Below are 23,612 nucleotides of genomic sequence, written 5' to 3'. Positions count from 1 at the left end.
ATTTCGCAATGTTATGGCGGATACAGCGATTCCTGATATTAATGTTCCCTGTCAATTCCATAATTTTGTAATTCCAGTTCCTATTCCGACCATTCAATCGTCATATTGTCAAATTCAAAGTCCGGTCATTTAAATTCACAATCGGAGCAATCGATATTGATTTGCGTCAGTCAAATCTACTATAGAAGAACGCATTTCAGCAATCAAATTGAAATCAATTCTAGCTGGCGACGGAATCGTGTCTGTCATTCCAATTCGTGAAACGGCATCCATGTTTCAAATAAGCGCATTCAATCTAAAAGAAGCAATGATTTTAGTTAGGTTGGGGTCGTGTAATGTGTGTCTTTTTCTATTAGCTTTCAATAGATTGGACTTTATTGTGATCAGTAATTATTTTGCTGTATATATAGGTCCACCTGTTCATTCTAAAACTTCGACTTCACGAACATGAAAAGGGAAAACGGTAGCCATACAGGCACATATACAAACGAGCATAAGGTTGAAGGTTGATTGACACCTTCAAAATTTTTTTACATTGAAACTGATAACATGAACATTGTATACATCTATAGGTGTTTGATATCTTTTTTGTTTACTTTTGCAGGGCGATGTGAGGTTATTGTGCATCAGTTTATCTTAAATTAATGCATATTCAGTATTGGGGCTTTGTCTCTTTCGAGTGCATGCGGTGCTTTCAAAGAGTAAATTTAAGTTGACGTTGTGTTTGTTTTGATGCACTGCTAATTTTACCTTACAAGAGGAGATTTCGTTAAATAAAAAGCAAGATAACAGGAAGGCAGAACAATGTGGAACCTTTAAAGGGTGTGTACAGTACTATTTTTAAAGAGGAATTCAAAGTTTATGAGATGAAAATGAGTTTTGAAATACCTGAGACACCCCCCCCCCCCCCAAAAAAAAAGTAAAACTAAGAAATCCTAATAAAGGATAGGTCCCACCTTTTGTTAGGGAGGGTCTGGTTTGGGCATCTCAGCCATTTTATAATTGCTTTTTTATCAGATAAACATTGAACCTTATATTGGAATTACATGCAATTACATAACTGCTTTTCATCATGTAAACATTGGAACCCAATTGGATACACGCTCTTTCATATTCCATGAAAGGTTTCTCATTATCTCATCAAAAAAATTTTAGAAACCTGAAAATAAAGTTAGCTCTCAACTAAAACTATACTCTCCCTTTAATTTTCTCTGACTTTGACTAGTGAGTAGGTGTTGCTGGTGAATTTCTATACAACAGTTCCAACACTACGCCAACACACACACACACACACACACGCACACACACACACACGCACACACACACACACATGTTTTTTCTTTTCGCTAAAGTCTTAACTCTATCTCCCCAATCTCACATAGTAGCTACGTAAAAAATTACATTTCTAATAGAAGTCATTTCATACTTGATTTGTTATATTCTTGATTTGATTTATTGATTCCTGTATTATTATCGTACATGATCATACATGTACATGTATGTATGCATACATTGTTGGAGCCATACAAATACATAAACATGTTGACAAAATATTCCTTTCTTCATTGCCTTTACACAATGTACAGCAGAAACGTACCAGCAATACAATCTTCCAATGAATGATACAGTAGGGCAACAGCTTAAGCGTGGCTTGATTTGCGTGCAGCCCTCGTACATAGAAAAATAGGAGGGAGGGATAACGGGCGTATAGAGATAGGATAATAGAAAGGAGAAAGGGAAAGGAGAGGTATGTCTGCTTTCACTAAAGGCTTATACAAAGTTAGTTCACCTGGATCACTATCAGTAAGGCATGACAAAATATTTCTCACCGAGGTACAGGTGAACAGTTACAGTTCATGGTTGGTTACATGATTGCATAATGCATGAAATGCGGGGATATTTCTACAAAGGAATTTTGTGTATCATACACGAACAATGACAACGAAGTTAGTGATATAAAAAGTAACACTGTTTTTACAGCTTTCCTAAAAGAATACAAGGACTTTAAACTTCCAATTTGAGAAGGGAGAGAGTTCCAGAGATCGGGTCCGGTGTGTCTGATATATAGAGCCATCACTGTTTTAGGATTATGTAAATGAAATGTATCAGATTGTCTGATGGGATAAGAATGAGCGTCCTTGTTTAATTGAAATGATGAGGAGAAAGAAGACCAAAATTGACTATTATGTGAGCGAAACATAAAGAGTGAGTTTTGCATATATATATATATAAAGATCTGAATGATCTCGATAACCTGAGTTGGTGCATATACGTATAGCTTTCCTTTGTAAAGTAATTGTCAATGTTGTCAATGATTCAACGAGTTGTATAACATAAATAAAATATTCTTAGGGACATAATACTTAAGCTTTTGGACTATACCAACATTACGAGACACATAATCAGAGATGTATTGCACAAGGGTGTTCCATTTCATATTTTCATTTGGGTAAATTCCGGGAAATTTGATGCTTTCTTTTTGTTCCAGTGGGATGCCATCCACCATAATATGCAAATGTTGCATTTCATTTTTATGCTTCTTATTATCAAAATAAATGAAATTTGTGTTTTTTAAGTTGAGTAAAAATATATTACTCTTTAAAATGTGTAGATAATTTCGGTAATTCAGTATTAAGAGTTATTAGGAGGGAATGCAGAATTGGAACAAAATACGTTGATGGTGTTGGCATACATAATATATTGCACTAACATAGATGACTTAGAAATATCATTTACTTAATAGTATATACACTGGAAAGAGTAGCGTCTCAGTATGAATTCAGTATGGACGTCACATATTGTATAGGAAATACTTCAGAGTTAACAGATTCATAGTAGACATAATTATTGTTTTCTATTCGATAAGTAATCTTTGAACCATTCTAGTTGAATGCCACGAACTCCATAGCAATGCAATTTTCGTATAAGGATAGTGTGGTCAAGAGTGTCGAATGCCTTGCTTAGGTCCATGAAAACACCAATGACATGTTTTTTTGTTTTGTTTTTTTCAGTTAAGGCAGTTGACACTCTATCGTACAAATTGGGCTTGTGCCATATCTGTAGAATGAAATTTCCTGAAACCATAAACCACTTCCCCGAGTCCGAAGAAGTCCGATCCACTGTAGTCAGTGGTCCAATCACAGTTCCGTTCACGATTCGGCTGAGAGGGATGAAAGCTTTAGCAAACTTCTTTTGTGAAGTCATAATAAGAAGAACATTATGCACGCACCCTGGCATTACTACAGACTGCGCGATGCGCAGAGAAGACAACGAAAGCAACGTTACGATGACAGCTCAACTACCGTTAGGTAATCTTCGTATCGATGCAAAACGGTGATTGGCAGTATCACCAACAGCGCCCTCTACACTACCTGGGCTATGAAAGCTAAAGGGGCCGGGGAAAGTGATCGCGTTACTAGTACCTTGGAACAGAAGAAAATGTCAACTTGACATTTTGGAAAAAGTTACATGCCCGAGCACGATTTTCTGCCTTTGCACCACTGACCTCTGTAGTTTTCTACTGAGATAACTGAACATGCTGACTTATCCAAATGTCTAGATTATGTCAAACGATCAAGTGGCTGAGTTAAATACGTTGTTTCACAATACATTGTCTCTGAATGAGACATCAACCAGGCAACTACTATGAACAGCTTGAACAGCTATAGTGGCGCTAGAACTTATCTAAGCTCTCGATCTAATAGAATGAGCTAGTATAGCCTAAAATAGATCATGGTGTCTCTCGCCTAGTGCAATTTTCTTCTCAAAAGTGGATGTGTTTATGATACAAGTAGAAGCAGAACGTGCCCCATTTCTCAGACTTGCAGTTGATACAGACGGCTATACACTGTTGTTAGGATCAGCTCAACTTGCATTAGCCCTTACCAGACTCCGTGTCGCGACACTAAGGTAGCTTGTGTACAGCTACTCGCATAAAATCTTAAAGCAATAACTAGGCTAAAGCTATGTAGGTCTAGACTTAGACCTACATACTATACTGATTATACTGTACTACCAGCCCGGAATGCACAGAAAGATTTCACTTTGTGTCATGTTTAACTACAAAGCTTGCCTCTCCGTCTATCTGTGAGGTGTACAGCCCTACCACTCTTGCAGGGCTAAAACAACATCTTTAAATGTGTGTAGATGACTAAATATATCATCATTAATATTCATAGAGGTCTAACGATAGACTATGTTATTATGTGTGTCCTAAAAGTCCTCTCCCTCAAGTGACTATCATCATGGAGAAGGCTATTAGTAGGCTATAGTTGTATACATGGTTGTGTTATCAAAGTTATCATTGCATAGCAATCATAAGTTGTCCCTGTAGCATGTTTGTGACAAATTTTGACGATCATAATGAGCAGCGTCAGAACTTTTATCACTCCAGCGGCATTCTAATGGTTTAATTTGGTGTCTAGATAATTATATTCATATATATAGATGCAGAATATCCCTGTGTATATAAGAAATTCATATGAGAGAACGTAAAATTTGAAAACTAGTGAAAACAGACACTTGCAATTTTTAACTTTTTGTACGTGATTTACCTTCTAAACTCTGTGTGTCTACGAAACCAAGCACAGTCTTGTGGACACACATTGGAAGCAAGACTACATGTAACTCAATACCATGTAAATTAAAAGAAGTTATTTGCACTCAGTAAAGACTGCTGCAACAATGGAGCTACCCCCCCCCCCCCCCAGACTTGCTGCCTCAGTCAAGTACACCACAAGATTGAAGCTGATTTTTTTTTTCTCTCTCTAAAGAAAAAAGAGACCCGGGGGTCACGCGCTCACCTGAGTATCGCAAGTTAACCTTCCATGCATTCTTGCAGACTCTTACTTGAGAACATTGGAAACTTATGGTGGGGGTAGCTTTGAGAGTGGGGGCCTAATGTCCATTTACATATTCCATCACACTGGTAAAAAAAATACCTACCAGGTACACTGTACTTTATAGGATGTTGGATTATACAGCTTAGGGGAGAAAAAAGACTTGAAGCCCTATCACTTTTGATTAAAACTACGTTGTAGAGAAAAAAAAAATATTATTGAATATTCATTAATCTTGGAGGTTTAGACCCCCTGGGGCACCCAGGGAAGCATTGTGCCCATCCAAACACTTTGAAATCTTATCCCCAGGGGAATGCTATGTGCCAAGCTTGGTGAAAATCCATTATGTTGTTTTCAGCAAGATAAAAATTTAGGCCCGTATTTGGACCCCCCCCCCCCCCACCCATCCCATCAAGCATCATTGGGTCCCAAGGGGGTGTGGCACCCCTGATTTTCCCATGAACAAACTTGAAACAACAGTCATCAATATACTGACTCATTGTATCAACTTAGCTCAATCACTTTTGGTTCCAAAGAAAATCTGTAAACATTCCTTACAGGATGGGAGGTGGGACCCCTGGGGCCCCCAGGTGGGGCATGGTGCCCATTTGATGGAATTGAGATTCTGTCCCCCTAGGGATGCTACCTGCCAAGTTTGGTGAAAATTTGTGATAGGGTTTTCCAGAAAAATCCAAATCTAGGCCCCTGGGGCCCCCAGGTGGGGCATGGTGCCAATTTGATAGGAATGAGATCCCCCAAGGGATGCTAACTGCCAACATTGGTGAAAATTCATAATGGTATTTTCAAAAAAAAGATGAAAATTTTCAATTTGAGCCCCATTAGGACCCCTCCCCACCCCTCCCCTGGGTCCCAAGGGAGGCACCCCTGATTCCGCCATGAACAAACTTGAAACTACATTCATCAATGTACTAATTCATAGTATTGATTTAGCTCTATCACTTCACGTTCTAGAGAAGAAGATTTGAGATTCCTTAATCTTTTTTCTGGGGGGGGGGGTATGGTGCCCACTTGAACAAATTGAGATCCTATCCCCCTAGGGATGCTACCTGCCAAGTTTGGTTAAAATCAGTCAAGGGGTTCTCAAGAAGAAGATGAAAATGTAAAAAGTTTACGCACGACGGACGACGCACGACGGACGTCGGACGAAGAGCGATCGCAATAGCTCACATGAGCCTTCGGCTCAGGTGAGCTAAAAAAAAATGTAAGACAATACCTCTACAAGCTTATCAAATCTGGAAAGGATTGCTTAATCTATGCCAATGGTAAGGAGATGACTATCACATTCATAACCCTAAACTGAAACATGTCCATTCATTCAATTCAGCTTGTAAAACTGGTCGAACATTGCATTAAATGATCATCTATAGGCATCCATCATCAGCTAAAATGGTTTTAAAAATTTACACACTCATCGCAGAGTTGGGAGAATTTTTCCAGAAACAAATTCTGCTCCCAGAAAAATGTATTGATCAGAATATTTGTTTCAAAACGTCCAAACGTCTAGATAGAAGAACACCAAGAAACCAACGAGTTCACTGAAGAAATCAAATTGACAGAACTAATAACATCAAGCCTCTGAAAGACACAAAAAAAATAAAAAGAATCACTTTTAGGATTGAGAGCAAAGGGGCACGCAACCTGTGCAATCAAAGTCAGGCCTACAGTAGAGTTACTGCCCAGTCCTCATTCGTCGAAGCTTATGCTTAACTGATTGAATACTACGAACAGGAAATGAGTGTTCAAGACACAATCTAGCATAACGCTTGTAGATTTTTGTAACTGACCCATCAGTAACATCAACGACCGCAGTTTGTAGCAATTCAAGCTCAACGGTCGACCAGGGTCTTCTAAAATTTGCAGGTAAGTTCCGAGTTTCTACCTGTTCGACTTCTTGTAATGTCTCTGCAACGGATGAATTACCAAACTGCGCAAAGTCATCTTCTGCTGGCTCCTCAACAATGGTAACATTTCTATGCTGTTTAGCGTTTCCGCGTGCAGAAACAATGGGCATCGAAATCTTAAATGGAATGTGCTCGTGCAGCCTCATTACCCTTAGTTTATGGACACCACTCAGAAAGTAATGTGACAGGATTCCAAGTCTGCGCAAATGGTTCTGAGTGAAAGGCATATCATTCTCTAGATTAGCCATTCGAGCGTAATCAATGTAAATGCCGAGCTGCAGAAAAGCAATACAGGTGACAAAGAGACAAACAGTCACCGTTTGATCACGGTCTAAGTTACTCCCATCTAGCCTAGAGACCACAGGTAATATCCAAGGCATGGTAGTGTCCCTTACAGTTCTGAGGTTCCTGGAAAATGTGAAATTACCTGATTCTAATCTTACAAGGACATCAGCAGATAGACTTGCAGATCTTGCTGTAAGTGATTCTGTGCCACCGGGCAGAATGACTTGCCAGACGGATTTGTGGTCCCAAGTAGCCTTCTGATGCTTCGAGGAGTCTAAAAACTTCAGCGCCGGAAAATGTGTCATCTTTAAATCAAGAAAACCTGCTTTAATGACAGCATCAAGCGAGCGTGAAGCTTTGACAAGCATTGTTAGTGCCTTACCAAATGTCATTGGAAATCCAAATCGACCAACTTTTGCCAGCTCTTTTACGAGCTGGTCAAGAGAGATGCTGCCAGTACATCTCTTGCCAGAAGGAGGCCGCTCCTGTGTATACATGCTGAGAGGAGTTTGATTGCTGCCGTGCAGGTCTTGCAGCAAGATTTGTACTAAAATCCTTCCAGTTATTGCATTGTTTGCACACATATAGTCTGAAAAGGTGAACAAACGTTTAATTCGAGTCTGCTGAATGTCGGAGCGTGTCCAGTTGCCAAGAGGAGGTGGAGTATCTGGCAGTGCCGCTCCATTGGCAGGACCAATACCGAGGATACCTCACAGTGTGGTAAGGCTTCGACGGTCGCTGACAGTACCAGGTCCGAGGTTGACAGAAAGGACGTTATCTGACGGCAACGAAAGTTTCCCCCAAAACAATCTCTCCAAAGCCAGCTCGAGCTGATATGCCCTCCACGAGTTTAAAAAACCACCTGCATGCTGGCAAGTGGAGTGGAGATTTGACAAGTCATCAATTAGATCTTTTGCAATTGCTTGTAAAATCTCAGTGAACTTCATTGATGGGTTGCTATGGACATCGTAAAAGGGGATGAAAACTGGATGGCGCTCTAGTACTGTGGCCAAAGCACGCTCTTGAAAGAAATCCTTCGCATCAATGGCATCGGGGATTTGATCTTGTTGCAAAACAGTTACTATCTCCAATCGGCATGCTATGTCCTTGTTCAGTTTGGTTGTGTTCTCCGCCATTGTCTCAATGAAATGTGTTGCCTTTGAAGACATTGAGGCAGTTGTGCGGTGATGGAGCAGCTGGCAGGTTGCAATAATCCCTGAAACAGGATGATTATGTAGTGTACCCACGTGGCAGTGTGGGGTATCAGCGTACATCTGGAGAAATGTAATTTGTCGTGGGAATGCTGCTATCCTTCGAAGTTCTCCAGATATATCGAGTTGCCGGCTATCCAGGTTGGTCTGGTAATTAACGGCGTCATACATGGAGAGAGCATTGTACATGACACCTCTGGAATTGATGAGTTCCTGAACACCTTGCCTGGACCACAGCAGATGGGTGTTATACGCAGAAGCATCAATAGTAACAGCATGATGGATACTGATTGACCGAATCATATTAACGGTGTACATGGCAGATATAACAAAGGGTTCCCGTTGCTTCTGTCCAAACCTAGATGCCATAATCATAACGCGTGTCTGTGGGGGACTTGGTGAAACGGAAAGTGACTCTTGAAGTAACTCAAAAACAAATCGTTGGTCTTGAGGTAAAATATTGAAATTTGAAAGATCGTGAAAAGAGTTCTTTTGAATAGATGCGCGGTTATTGTCTTTACGAGGCAAGTTGCTCAATCGATGAATGAATGCATTCCTCACGCGATGAAAATAATCCAGTGTCTCTTCCGGAGTAATACTTTGATACCTATCTGCAGTCGGAACAGGGCACACAGTTAATCGCCATCCTTGTGAATATCCAATGTGCATTCCCAATGTACTGCGAAGGGACTTCAGACTGTTAGCATTGTACGTTCGCACATCTATATGCTTCTTCAGAATGTGGTATACCGGTTGAATACTGGTCCGGTTGACATTGAACAACAAATATGGTACTGGTGATATGATGCCGATGAGAGAGTCCATTTCTACTACAACCCCGTCAATGTCATATTTGTAATCAAGATACACCAATTGTTCCAATGTTGTTGCGTTGGTAGATTGCGTATTCAAGTAGACATTCTCACTCGTCAAGAAATCCCTGATATTTTCATACTGTTCGACTTCATGGACAAATTGCGTGATGTTTTCCTTCGCAACGTCGATGAGGTTCTTTCGTTCCGCCATCACTGTAATTTTAGTACAAGAAAGGATACGACAACATGTCAACATTACCACGCACACCAAAAATACATGTCATAAAATAACAAACAATAATGGGTTTATCAAGCCAATTCTTCGGAATTAATAAAACAAGTTAACTTTGTCATAAAATATACAAAGAAGAAAAGAAGAACGTAGGTGGAAATGATGACATGCTGTGGATTTGGTGGCTATATTAAGGACTTTTCGATTTGCACGTTCACTGGTCGAATGCGACTAAAGCAGGGTTGACGAGGCACGCAGATCCATATTTCTACCTTTTCAATTTATTTCCCACGAAAGCGTACTGAGCTCAGTGATATCATCTTCATAGTTTTAATTGCAAGATCATAATCATTCTGAATCTCCATAGACTTTAGGAGGAAATAACCTTCTCATATATCAGCGGTGTTTAAGACAATGATAAATTCATGTTATTGTATGACGCAATTCGGCCTACATCAAGTGCAAGGTGTAAAAGAACTTCTCTTGCTGCAACAAATTGCCAATGCAGAAATAAACTGTGTTCATTTTATGGAGTATTCTGCACAAGATTTGTATTAAGGGAAATCACAGACAAGGTAATATAGTTTTAGAGAACTTACGAATCCACTGCTCTCCTATTGCATGTCTTGCAAAAATCAAGTCAATTGTATCCATTGTAAGACTTATAATTTGGTGTTTTGTACAGAGCTCACTTGATGAATACAAAGGTGTGATCTTGATTAGTGACCATGCTTTAGAGCATTACGTCTTTTTGTATGTATATCAGGTTCGAAAAGAAACGTCTTAACACGTCTTTTTGACTCAAATAAACAAAGAGAATGGACGTCATTTTGACGTCTTTTTAAGTCGCAACAGTTAAAGTAGTATTTGATTACAAGATCCAATGAAGCTGTAGGTATCTACAGGTACAAACATGACTTTGTATATCGAAGCTTCCCTACTCCTGAAGTACTAACGCTATACCTATATCTACAACCTATTTATCGTTATAGACTGGTTGTATGACTTTTTTGCATACGGACAAAAAAAGTGGTAATCAGTCAGACCGCAACGTCCTGAAAAGCCTTCGCATTTATCGTACGCGTATGCATGGACCTCGCGGACATGAATACGTAATGAGCTGGGAGACCACATTTTTAGAGTGTCTGTAAATCTAAACGACATTATCAATCTTCATGATTTATACATCGATAAAAAGCTGAAGAAATGTACTTTGATGAGATTCGACCACTTAAAAGGTTATGACATATAAAATATACTGAACAAGGAAATTATAAAACACAAAATTTGCATATTTTTCATTTTTCTTAAGGGGTACATTAGACCAACGAAATTAAGGTGGACCAAAATGGGAGAGGTATAAAATGAAAGAGGAAATATCATTCTATAAAAACATAATGACTTTATGTGGACTGATCCTATGAACGGGTCAGGTTGGCGAATAAACCATTGCGTTGTACAGTTAATTTTTGACGAGATTTCAGTTTGCCGCGAATACGCGTTTCTGATTGGTTAATTCCCTCTGAGTGGAGAGTTGAACGAACCTCGCGGAATGTCAGTAAACGTGTACTCTACATGTGTGTAGATGACAGTGTAGGACCCTATGGTGTGTGTGTGTGTGTGCGCGCGCACAATGTATGTATACGCGCTCAGGTTCCAGCTGAGACAAAGATCTCCACGTAAACAACAAGAACAACACTCCACTCTGATCGACAGCTCAACTTTGGCTTGAACTTTGTTTGCACAACTAGATAGAGAAGCGTGCATTTATAAATAGCATACAAATCGATAATAAAAGATCTAGCACTAAGTTTGCGCATATGAGTTCTTTGGGGCTCTCTATTTGGTATTAGAATAATTATTCCTTATTAATCCATTGTATACATCGCTGAGTAATTTATCTAATGATACCCTAGGAGCGCATGATCATTCATGTATCTCAAATTGCCACACTATGATTTTTACTCGACGAGACTTTCAATTTTCGTTTGTTTCTAAGGGAGGGACCAATTCAGTTCTTACTGTGCTATTATAACAAGTATATCTAAAACGTTGATCATCATTCATTTGTTGATTCAACCTATGAACGGGTCGGGTTGGCAATAAATAGAAAGCCTTGTTCTAATTTGTCTCTGGGTCGTTTGGAAAATATCGATATAATGCAGAGATATGAATAATGGTATCATAAGCTCATTTTGTAGAATGTAAGCATTAAAAGGTGTGATTTATTTCAAATATTCACAAACCATGTCAATTAGTCACGGATAGTAGATCTTCATGTCGTCAATAAGTGAATCTCGTAGACCATGCACTTTGTCTCTGAATTATCTCGCAAAATCTCGGGTGCTGAGAAGGACATGCGCAAAAACCTGCGCGTACGATAAATTATTGATTTGAGCTCATTAACAGCAGCGTTGCGGTCTGACTGTAATGCTCTAAGGAATGGTCACTAATCTAGGTCATAAAAAACAGAAAATGTGTTTACGACGTGATTGTGACGTGACATCTTGTCTTCAAAATAGTAACTTACACGTCATTGAGAAATCTTAATATGACCACGTAGACATCAAAAAGACGTCACAAATATTACATATCTTAACCATTTTCTATTGACCATAAAACAAACCAAAAGTCGACCCCTTGAGTATGTGTGTGGACTCAACAGAGGTGAATCAGGTCAATCGAGTCAGTTTTGAGTTTTCCGTATTTTCTGAGAGAGCTATTCGTCTACATTATCTCTAAGTTTGGGATCGTAAATTGAATTGAAAAGTGGGTTTTCAGTACACTGTAAAAACATCGGTGTTAGATTTAATACCATGGGTGTTAAATTTAACAACGATCAAGTGTTAATAGAGGACCACATCCACAGGTGTAGAAAATATATTGTGATGGTGTTGAAAAGTGTTCACCTGGCACTTCTTGGTGTTAATTTGACACTGTATCTTGTGATATTTTGACAATGTACTGGTGTTAATTCAATAATGACACCGCATGGTGTTGATTTTATATTGTTGATGTTAATATCAATGGTATAACACCCGTCCAGCTTCAATAGGAGACCACACCAACTGGTGTTACTGTGGTGTAAATGTGTTTACACATTTTTTCAAAAATCAAGTATTTTATTGGAAAATTCTTGATTGTCTTGTTTAAGTTCAAAATCAACAAGATGTGCAGTTACTAAGAAACCCTTCAAAAACAGTTTTTTTTTTAATTTAACGCCATAAATGAGCACCGAAAATTTAACACCAGCTTGGTGTTTCATATTTAACACCGGATTTTTTTGCAGTGCAGTTTTCTACAACCCCTTTCATTGGTAAAGTAGTGTGATCAGGTTTTTCTTAGGGCCCCTTTTAATTTGTTGATAATCCTTTGCACACTCTTCACTTTCCAACTCTAATAACTTTTGAAGCAAACATGCTACTGCTTTGAAAGTTCACATCTATTATTAAAAGAATGTGTTTATCAAGCATGCTCAATTACAGCTTAATATAATAATCCCTTCAGTTTTGTTGCTACAATAATTTGAATCAAGGTTTTTGTCCCATTCATGGCACGGGTAGCACGGCTTAGTAAAGATTAGGCGCCTGAATAGACACTGTACTTCACAGCCTCTTTTCTCAGTTCAAACTTTTCCAGAGTGTGCGCTTTCATTAGTATATTTATATAGGTTAGGATCATCAATTTGAATTGAGTTAAACATCATTTTGAAACTTAATAGAGTCTGCTCTTTCAGAAGCTGACCTTAAATTAAAATCCATGTCTGGTGTGTTTTGTGGTGCACGGTCACATTTAAGCGAAAATACGTTTTGACGTCATTTTGAGACGTTGAAATGACGTTCATTTCTTTGTTTATTTACGTCACAAAGACGAAAATTATTATGACGTGTTCTTGCAGTTACAAATGTGACGACGTGTTTACGTCTTCCATTTAACAATTGAGCAAAACATGGCAAGCTGTCGAAAGTGTACTACGTCTTAAGTAAATTTAATGTCATCATTAAGTGGCAAAAAAAGACTAAGATATCTAGTCATCAATTTGTGCAAATTTTACTTCATCTTCAGATCGGCCGTGATCTGTCAAAACAATACTTTCGTTTGAGGTGATTTCGAGATACGTTTAAAGTTTAAGCCTGCCGTTTACCTAGGGTGAGAATTAAAATTGTGTTCTATATCAAAGTGGGGTTATTCATGTTTGTTCTAAATCAATATACATACTCATTTTCATATTGTGCTTAGAGAACTTCTAGAGTTTTTAAAAACTACTGCCACATTAATGATCTAGTAAAATTGCATAACTACCAAGATATACCTAGTTCTGCCAGATAAATGCGTCACGAATTCGTCGCTTATATCACGTTATTGATATGTCGCAAAAGCAATGGAAACGTGGCATGATTAATAAAGCGGTCCAATGACATAAATAAATTGTAAAATTAATGTAAATCTAATGTCATAAATATATCAGTAATTATATGATAATAGAATTGTGATATATACGTTGCAAAAAAAACAAATTTTGTGTCATTAATGCATCAACAAAACTATCACTTCATTAGACATCACAAAGCTAATATACAATATACGTCAAAAGTACGCAGGGATAACATGGAGTGATTACATCATCTTAGCTAATTACATTGCACAAATAAAATCATATCATTTTATTGTCTTAATATGACGTACGACATTTGACCAATAGTAACCGAAAAAAGACGTCTTTTCAACGTCAAAACACTATCAGATTTGTCTCGAGAACTGACTTCTCAGACCACTCGAAATGTTCTTTTTAAATCATCAATATATCCGCAACCAAATAATTCATCATTTTGTAAGAAATAACCCCCTCCTCTGACTTTTGAATCATTTTGTAAAAGCAGTTCACAAATGATGAGTTTCTTTTCAAGGTATTTGATCAAGTGCTGTAACATCAGTTAAATTAATGTCTGTAACAATGTTTTCCAGCAAATATCTTCCTCAAAAAACAAAAATATCAATCTATTAACAACAAAAAACAAAGAAAAATCTGTTGACGCAAATTTATCCAAAAAAAAGATGGCGACGTACCTTAGCCCCCACTTCCAAGAGGACTTCAAAACTAAGCAAAGTTTAGAACTCATACAAACACAAAAAATAAATAACCAAGGATACGTAAAAGAACAAACACTTACCTATCACATAATCAAAAACACATTTCCAAGTGCTATCAAATCAGGTAATAGCGGTTGAAAACCCAAAAGGTGTCAAGTCTATGAAAATATTGTAACAGATACTTCTGAGGAACAGAAGTTCAATGAAAGCACACAGAGCATCAAGATCGAGCCAACCACTACGAAACACAATCGCACTTAGAGTGATAAGGAACCACCACTGAGCACAACACAACTGCAGATATCTACTACAAAAAAGAGAAGCCCTCTACGACATGAACTGGCCAATGGACCTATGGTCCACTGTAGCAATGTTCCCCTATACCCTAACCCTAACCCTAACCCTAACCCTAACCCTAACCCTAACCCTAACCCTAACCCTAAACCCTAACCCTAACCCTAACCCTAACCCTAACCCTAACCCTAACCCTAACCCTAACCCTAACCCTAACCCTAAACCCTAAACCCTAACCCAACCCTAACCCTAACCCTAACCCTAACCCTAACTGTAACTATACCTGAAACCTTACCCTAACCAAAACGTAACCCTAACCTCTAGCTAAGTTTAATTTCCAACTACAGGCCCTATTGCAAACCGTAACCCTAACACCTTACCAACCCTAACCCTTCTTTCGACGTATCCGAGCACTTACCCCCTGGGCAACTACCCTCCAGATAACTACCACCCGGATAATTACCCCCAGGTCTATTCCCCCTTAGGGCAACTACCCCCGGACAATTACCCTCCTAGGGTAATCACTCTCGAGGGCCATTACCCCCTAGGACAACTACCACCCGGTCATCTACCCTCCTAGGGCAACTACCCCCAAGGGCAATTACCCCTAGGACATCTACCCCCTGGATAACTACCCCCTGGGTAACTACCCCCTGGATGACTACCCCCTGATAACTACCCCCCAGATAACTACCACTCGGATAACTACCCCCTTGATAACTACCCCCGGATAACTACCCCCTGGATAACTACCCCCCGGAGGCGATTTTTTTTTTCCGTAACCCTAACGCGTCGAAATTGCCAATTGTGGCACTTGAGCAAAGACTATCAGTGTACTAGTTGGTTGCGATACTTGTGTTGGTAGCGTGTATACAGCACCATGGTCGTCTGCTAACCACAGAATCAGATTAGAATGTGAGAATGGCACGCCGCCTTGTGAACTGTCATAACAACGGCTTTGTGTGTGTGTGTGTGTGTGTGTTATGTGTGTGTGTGCGTGTTTCCACTTCGCCATCGGCATCGCGTTCTGCTTTGCCGTCTGCTTACACTACTGGTATTCCTGTGGTTTTGTTCGCCGTCTGCTGACACTTTTCCTTTGTCTCGCAAGACTTAATTGCGCTGTTAATAATGATAATAATAAATATCATTTATAAAGCGCTTATTACAATTTTTCTAATCGCTGAGTGTCTCGATGAAAACATTAGAAAAGAGAAATTCAGTCATGGAGTACAAATTGTTATTAAGATGCAAACTCGAAGTTTTCATCAATATCTTGCAAAAGTAAATTGGAAATCTAAGCCTGGAATGAATTATGATATAAGTATTATATAGGCCTATATAGGCGTACAACTGCAGCAATTGCTATTGTTAACATTGATCATGTTTATTAAGCCACGCAGAATCAGATTCGAAGTGGGCATTAGGTCTAATTGGGTAACATGAATACACTACTTGGTTAATTTGGGTTTATACTTCTCCAACCTCACGATGACTGTGCTTTTAAAAAAAAAAAAGATTCAGAAAGACGTAGTATAGGCTCCTTTTTAGTTCAGGTTCATGTAGATCAAGATATAATTATGATTAAATTCTCATGCACTAACATCCAAGATGAAGATGGGGAGGGAAGAGAAGCTGGGGGAGAGTAATCATCGATTTCGATCGATAAAATCTCTATATTAATATATTAATTCAATCAGCTTTATAAAGGCATTTTGAAACAGCGTATATAAAGCAAACAACAACTCATTTTCATTCTGATATCACGTACGGTTTGAATTGATCTATCAATATAGATATATAGGTCTATATTTTTTGATGTTCACTTTATCATTGCCAAACCTATAGTTCTCCTCATCAAGTGCCTCGTTACCTCTACCAAAACGACCATCAGTGAAGGAAACCCAAACCCAAAGAGAAATGTGGATTGAGTGAAAGCAGCAACATTAGTAAAACACATCAGTGACAGTTAAAGGAAAATCGCACAATTGTAAAAGATGCAAAAGCTATGCATTTTTAACGTTTTGATGTTGGTACAACTGGATAAGGGGATACTATAAAAACCGCTTTCAGATAGTAGGGGGAATGATTACTGCCTTTAACATAAGTTATGTCAGTATCAATTAAGTTGATGGAATGTGTAATTTTCATGAGAAATGATTTCTTTGTGGAATTCTCTTCATGTTTTCTTTATATTGTTGTCCACACATGACGTCATGGATTCTAGTAGTCTCCTTATCCACTGATTACAACACCAAAACTATAAAAATGAATAATTTTTGCATCGATTGTCGGATTTTCCTCAAACTTTCACTAATGTTGCTGCGTTCACTCAATCCATATTGCTCTTTTGGGTTTTGGTTTCCTTTAATATCAAGCAATCATCACTACCATCATTGCTTCAGTTAGATTATAAAACTGAGGGATCGATCACAGAAAAGAGTTCTGTGGGATCGACCATAAACATCATCGACCATAAACATCATTGATTTGATTTCATTATAATTGTGTTTTGTTAAATCGTGAATTCTGTAATACATATGATTCGATTTATTATGAAATTGTATTGAATATATGGAATCAATAAAAGGTTATGGAAAAAAATTACTATCATTTCACAACTGGATATCATCTTATCATCATCATCATCATTACCATCGTATACAAATTACCACAAGCAATCTTCCTCCACCATATTGCACTTATCAATACTTTTTTTCTTAATGTCACTAATCCATCAACAACTTCACGAAATCTCTTGCATATTTTCAGCTTCATCATTTTCATCAGTCTAAATAAGCATTGCGACTATCAATATATTCCTACTCGATCCCTCCCTTCAATGCCCCATGGCCTAGCACCCTTATTGTAAGTCGATTCAATGGATGATGAAGATAAATGATTCAATATTAAAACACTGATTTGTTTGTTTGTTTGTTTACAAGAACACTAGCCGCATTCACACGTGTTAGCTGGTTACCGAGCGCGCTCCAAAACTCGAGTTCTTGTTATACTCGTAACTTTTTATGAAACTTCATGATCGATATATTAGATATAGAAACAATCACCTGGCATTAACTGGTATCAGACTCCCAGATGGGTTCATGAGTTTATGAGTAATACACATTTGTGGAAGCGACTTGAAACGATTGTTTTATAATGTGTTGTTATTTGGCACAAATAAATTTCATTTATTCTAATGGTGAAGGATAACCAAAAGAAAATTAGTCTACCCGATATTAGCCAAATTTAAGGTCTTTTCATTAAGTTGGAACATCAAGCATCTGTTCAGAGTCACAGACGCTACTTACGCGTTTTTATAATATGCATTTATAGGAAACTGATATACGTTTAAACGATGTTAGCCATCATATTATGGTGTCCTATATAGCTCCATACCAAGCCTGGACAAAAGTACGGTATCTATTAGCAATGTTGCAATGTGTGTGTGTGTGTGTGTGTGTGTGTGTGTTTTAATTGCACCGAAAACTCGAGGGCGGGCGCCTGAAAGTGCAATGATTGCACCTTCCATGCACTTTGTGTGTGTGTCTTTGTGTGTATGTGCGAGTGCGTGCAATGTGTGTTGTGTGTTTGTGTGTTTATGTGTTTGTGTGGGTGTGGTAGGTGTGCAGTATATCGTTACTTGCAAAGTTTCGTGTATGCTAACGTAAAAATCGTAATCAAGCGTTATTCTGAAAGAAAATGAAAGCGAGGTCACAACTGGTCGTTGTTCACGTCTGAAAAAGTAAACATTCTGGTTATAATCATAAAAGTGTCAGAAATTGTGCACTCTATTGTTAAAAAAAAAATGTTTGTTATTCAAACTTCAGCGTGTTTTATGAACACATATTTATATATTTCAAGATTGAGCCTGCTGTGACCTAGTTTAGCAACCATGTCATAAAGCATTACAAATTTTTCTGATACAACAATGCTAGCAACTATATATGAATAGGTGGTAGACGTAGATATAAGGCTTAGGACATTTGCAGGAGTAGGGTAGGTTAGATTGTTATCATGATTTGTACCTTGAGGTGCTCACAAGCGCTTTATTAGATCTTAAACTGAAATACTGATAAACCAACTGGCCACGACTTCAAAATGACGTCAAAATCACGTCAATTTCCCTTGTTCTTGAAGAAAAGGCGTCTTTCAGATGTATTCCTTGTTTTCTTTTCCAATATACGTTAAGAAGTCATGAATTGACGTGTAAACGACGTGCTCATGACGTTCTGACGTACATCTTGTCTTTAGAATTGTGATTTACATGTTATTAAGACGACTCTTATATGACGTCTTTTGGACAACTTCCTTTTGAGCAAAAATACGACATATTGACGTCAGTTTGAAACGTTAATATGACGTCCAGTATCTTTGTTTATTTTCGTCTAAAAGATTTTTTTGACGTCAGTCTCGTCTTTAAATTAGTAATTTACACGTCTTGATGACGTCTTTGTATAACAACCCAGACGTCAGAAAGACGTCACAAATATGTCGTCTTTTAGACGTCATCCATTTGAGCAGAAATACGACTTTCTGGCGTCAGTTTAAGACGTCTCAATAATGTCTGCTTTCTTTGCTTATTTATGTTAAACCATGGAGCTACGTAGCTCCATGGTTAAACAAACGACAATTATTGCGCCTTTCTGAAGTCTAAATAATGACGTCATTTTTATATCTTCCATTTGAACAAAAATTCCTCTTATTGTTGACAGTTTCGACGTCTTTCTGACGACAGTAATAACGTGATAATGTCGTCATTCTGACGACAGTATGTCGCAAAGCAAACTGATATAACTCTATAAAACTCTATAATTAGTAGGCCTAATCATATGACGTTATAAAGACATCGAAAAACTTACGTAAACGTAACGTTAATATGTCGCTAATATAACGTTATAAATACGTCGCAAAACAACATAAATTTAACGTTATAATGCGTCATTAATATGACGTGATAAATGCGTTGCAAAGCAAACCAATATAACTCTACAAAACTATTCGTAGGCCTAATAAAATGACGTCATAAAGACGTCGCAAAACTGACGTGAATATAACATTCATATTTCGCTAATATAACATCATAAACACGTCCCAAAACAATGTAGCCTAAATTTCACGTTATAATACGTCATAAATACGTGACGTGATAAATACGTTGCAAAACAAGCTGATATAACTCTACAAAACTATAATTCGTAGGCCTAATTATATGACGTCATAAAGACGTCACAAAACTGACGTGAACATAACGTTCACATGTTGTTAATATAACGTCATAAATACGTCGCAAATCAACGTAAATTTAACGTTATGATACGTCATTAATATGACGTGATAAACACGTTGCAAAAAAACTGATATAACTATAAAACTATAATTCGTAGGCCTAATTATATGACGTCATAAATACGTCCCAAAACAATGTAGCCTAAATTTCACGTTATAATACGTCATTAATATGACGTGATAAATGCATTGCAAAGCAATGGTAATTTTACTTCACTTATGCATCGTAAATACGACGTGAATAATACGTCACAAAATTGACTTGAATTTTACGTCTTTAGTTCGTCGCTAATATGACGTCATAAATACGTCGCAAAACTGAAGAAAATTTCACGTTAATACGTCGCTCATATGACGTCATAAATGCGTTGTAAACCAAAGTATATATTACGGTATTAAGACGTCATTTAAATAACGCTATGAATACGTTGCAAACCAACGTAGATTGCGTCATTAATACGTGTTTATGACGTAAAAATTACGTCGCAAAGTTGACGTGAATTTTACGTCATCAATATGTCACCAATATTAGGTAATAAATACGTCGCAAAACTGACGAAACACATCAGGAGGTCCATAACATGACGTGATAAATTCGTTTCAAAGAGACGTTGAAATCACGTCATTTTCTGGTCATTTTCAGACTTGCGACAACTTTGACCATGTAGTTGCGACCAAATTGAGACGTCTTTTTGACCTCCGTCTGCTAGCTGGGATGTTCATAAAGTTTGTTCCATCCCTTTCTGCCAATTCAACCGCTCATATGACTACTTTAGTATTAGTGATATATGTTTTTCTTACTAATTTCTGTGCATTTTCTGCACGCATCCTTATGCATCCAGGCTGTAGAAATCAACAACTTTTGCTGATCTGAGATACAACGTCAAACGTTGAAATAGATGAATTTACAGGTCTGAAACCTAAAGTAAGGGGAGGTCCAAACTAAAGATAACTTCTTAAAAAAAAAAAAAAAAACCTTGGCAAATAGGAAAATATTGTTGGTTAAAGATTGAGGAAAACTTTCTTAAGAAAGGTATCATTCTAATCTTCAACAAATTATAATCGATCAAGAAAATCAGGCAATCTATGACGTTTCCAGCGACTTCCTATACAAGAGAATAGAAAAGAAAGTACATGTATGCAAAATTTCATATTGTAACGTAAAGGCATCATTTACCTTTTGCATATGAAACAAAAACCCAGCATCGGTGCTTCAAAGTAGTTCTTAAATGTGCGTTAGGGATAGAAACAACCAATGTAAATATTTGAACCATTATCATCGATGCTATGTATTTTTAGATATACAAAATGTGTACAATAGTTATAATAAAAATGTTTCCAGATTAAACCGTCTACAGTTATGGTTTAGTGAGAAAAATAGTGATATCTCCTTATATTTCATGCTTTATTGAAAACGTTTTATATGGTGGATGTGGAATGACCTACACATGCATCAAAAGTGATATCTTGAACATTTTTTAAATCACTGTTCTCAACGGTAAACAGGACCTTTAAAATACATGTTTGCATTCCATTTTAAATTCATCCTCTTTAGTAATCACTCCAAATATTTTACAAATAACCTCTGTGACATCAGTTCTATTACTTCATCAAAACATCATGGAAAATACATTTCAAATAAATTTCTCAATGATATCTTTACAAATGCCTACGAAGGAGAAAATTATCAAAATACTCTTCATAAATTAAGTGACGAGCACATCAAAACACCACTTTTCTGCGGGGGAGGGGGGCAGAATGAATTTTTGAACACTGTGTAGGTGATTAATTCCTAGTGGAGCACATCTTGGTTTCGAACCAATGTTGGCTCAACCTTATACATGCACGTAGTTATGTCGTGCCACGCTGGACTTACCATTCATGTAAACGTCACATGGATGTTGGCACAATGTTTCATTGAATACTGTCATTTCTTTTAACATCTTTAAACCGTAGATTTTTTTTATATTATACAAATGCGATCCTATACACTAACCCTTCACAGACAGCTGTTAACGCCATCCTAACAGTTGACTAGCAAATTACTATATCATACACTATCTCAGCTGTTGTAAAACAAAAACAAAAGAACAATCGTATGGATGTAATTTATACGGTTTTGTCAAAAAACATAGGCTTACATTTTTGTACGTTCACACACGTATACACATATACACGCACACACACGCACGTAAATAGCCTTCGAGATTTTTATATATACAATCACTTAGTATTTAGACGTAAAGATGCAAATGTATTAATTTATATTGTTTAAAAGTTTTATATAGTTATTATAAATCTGATACATATTTACACACTTGTGTATGTTAATGCACACCACACCCAACACAACGTTGATTTATACAGATTAATATTTCTTTAATGTTATATATTTCTGACAATGACATTGACATTGTATTGCTGTATATCTCTTGTGTGTTTATCATGTCTATGTATCCATGTTAAACGTGTGATCTGTATATCGTATGTATCGATGTAACTTGTATGCATGCTAACAAAACAAATTTGCAGAAACGGACAATAAAATCGAATTGAATTGAATTGAAATGAAATTTCTTTTACCTCACGGCCTATGTATACATCAGTATATCAATCAGCACTATTATCCTACCCCCCCCCCCCCAAAAAAAAAAAAAAAAAAAAAATCATTCGTGGCTTGTCAACGGACACCACCTGACGCTCACTCCACTTTTGAAGCTGCCGCGTAAGGCAGCCCATAAATAATCTGAACACAAGTGATCGCTGTCAGTGCAAGTGACCAGTGATTTGTAACTTAGCTTGAAAAAGGCACCCTCCCGTGTACCAGGGAGGTGAGAGAATTTTAGTCTCACCTCCCTGCTAATATACCAGCAAGGTGAGTCACCTCACTGCTTATGTTGTACACGATATACCGAGTGCCGAGTTTTGTAAAATGATATACTGTACTTGCTAAATGGCTTGCTCATGTGAAACGTCTTCGAATAAAGCTCCAATTTACCATGTACGACTTGTGTCCTCACTTCTCATTTTCCTCTGGAACTTCGATTAATGGGAACGTGTTACTGTTGAGTGTGTACTTGCAGTGCGAACAGAATAATACACAAAAAAAAAACTTAAAAAAAATGATATTCTTCATTAGAATTTCATCGATATCAGGCCCATGTTTACAATGAAATTAATTTGAACAAAAATAAGCAGCTGAATTCTTATCTCTTGTGCTTCTAAATCGTATTTTTCTTACACACAGTACAATATAGGCCTACAGTGTATATAAGCATGCGTAGCGTATTACTTGACATAGAATTCTGCATGAATATCTCAGAAAAGGCTTTCTGATTACTTAGTAACTTCAAGCCAATCCATATCTGCCTTACGCACACACTTGTGCTGCTGAATCACCTTCTTTTTTAAACACACACACACACACACACACACACACACACCTACACACAAACCCGTTGTTATGTTTGAAGGGCGTGCCATTCACATTCGAATCTGATTCTGTGTTAGCAGACGACCATGCCACTGGTATAAGATGTGTACATACTGTACAGCAGTACAGTAAGAAGTCCAAGCGCATGCGTACAAAACCAGCCAAGTACACTGATAGTCTTTGCTCAAGTGACACAATTGGCAAT

This window comes from Diadema setosum, chromosome 2, assembly GCF_964275005.1.
Source record: "Diadema setosum chromosome 2, eeDiaSeto1, whole genome shotgun sequence".
Taxonomy (NCBI): Eukaryota; Metazoa; Echinodermata; class Echinoidea; order Diadematoida; family Diadematidae; genus Diadema; species Diadema setosum.
This window is presented reverse-complemented; position numbering follows the sequence as displayed.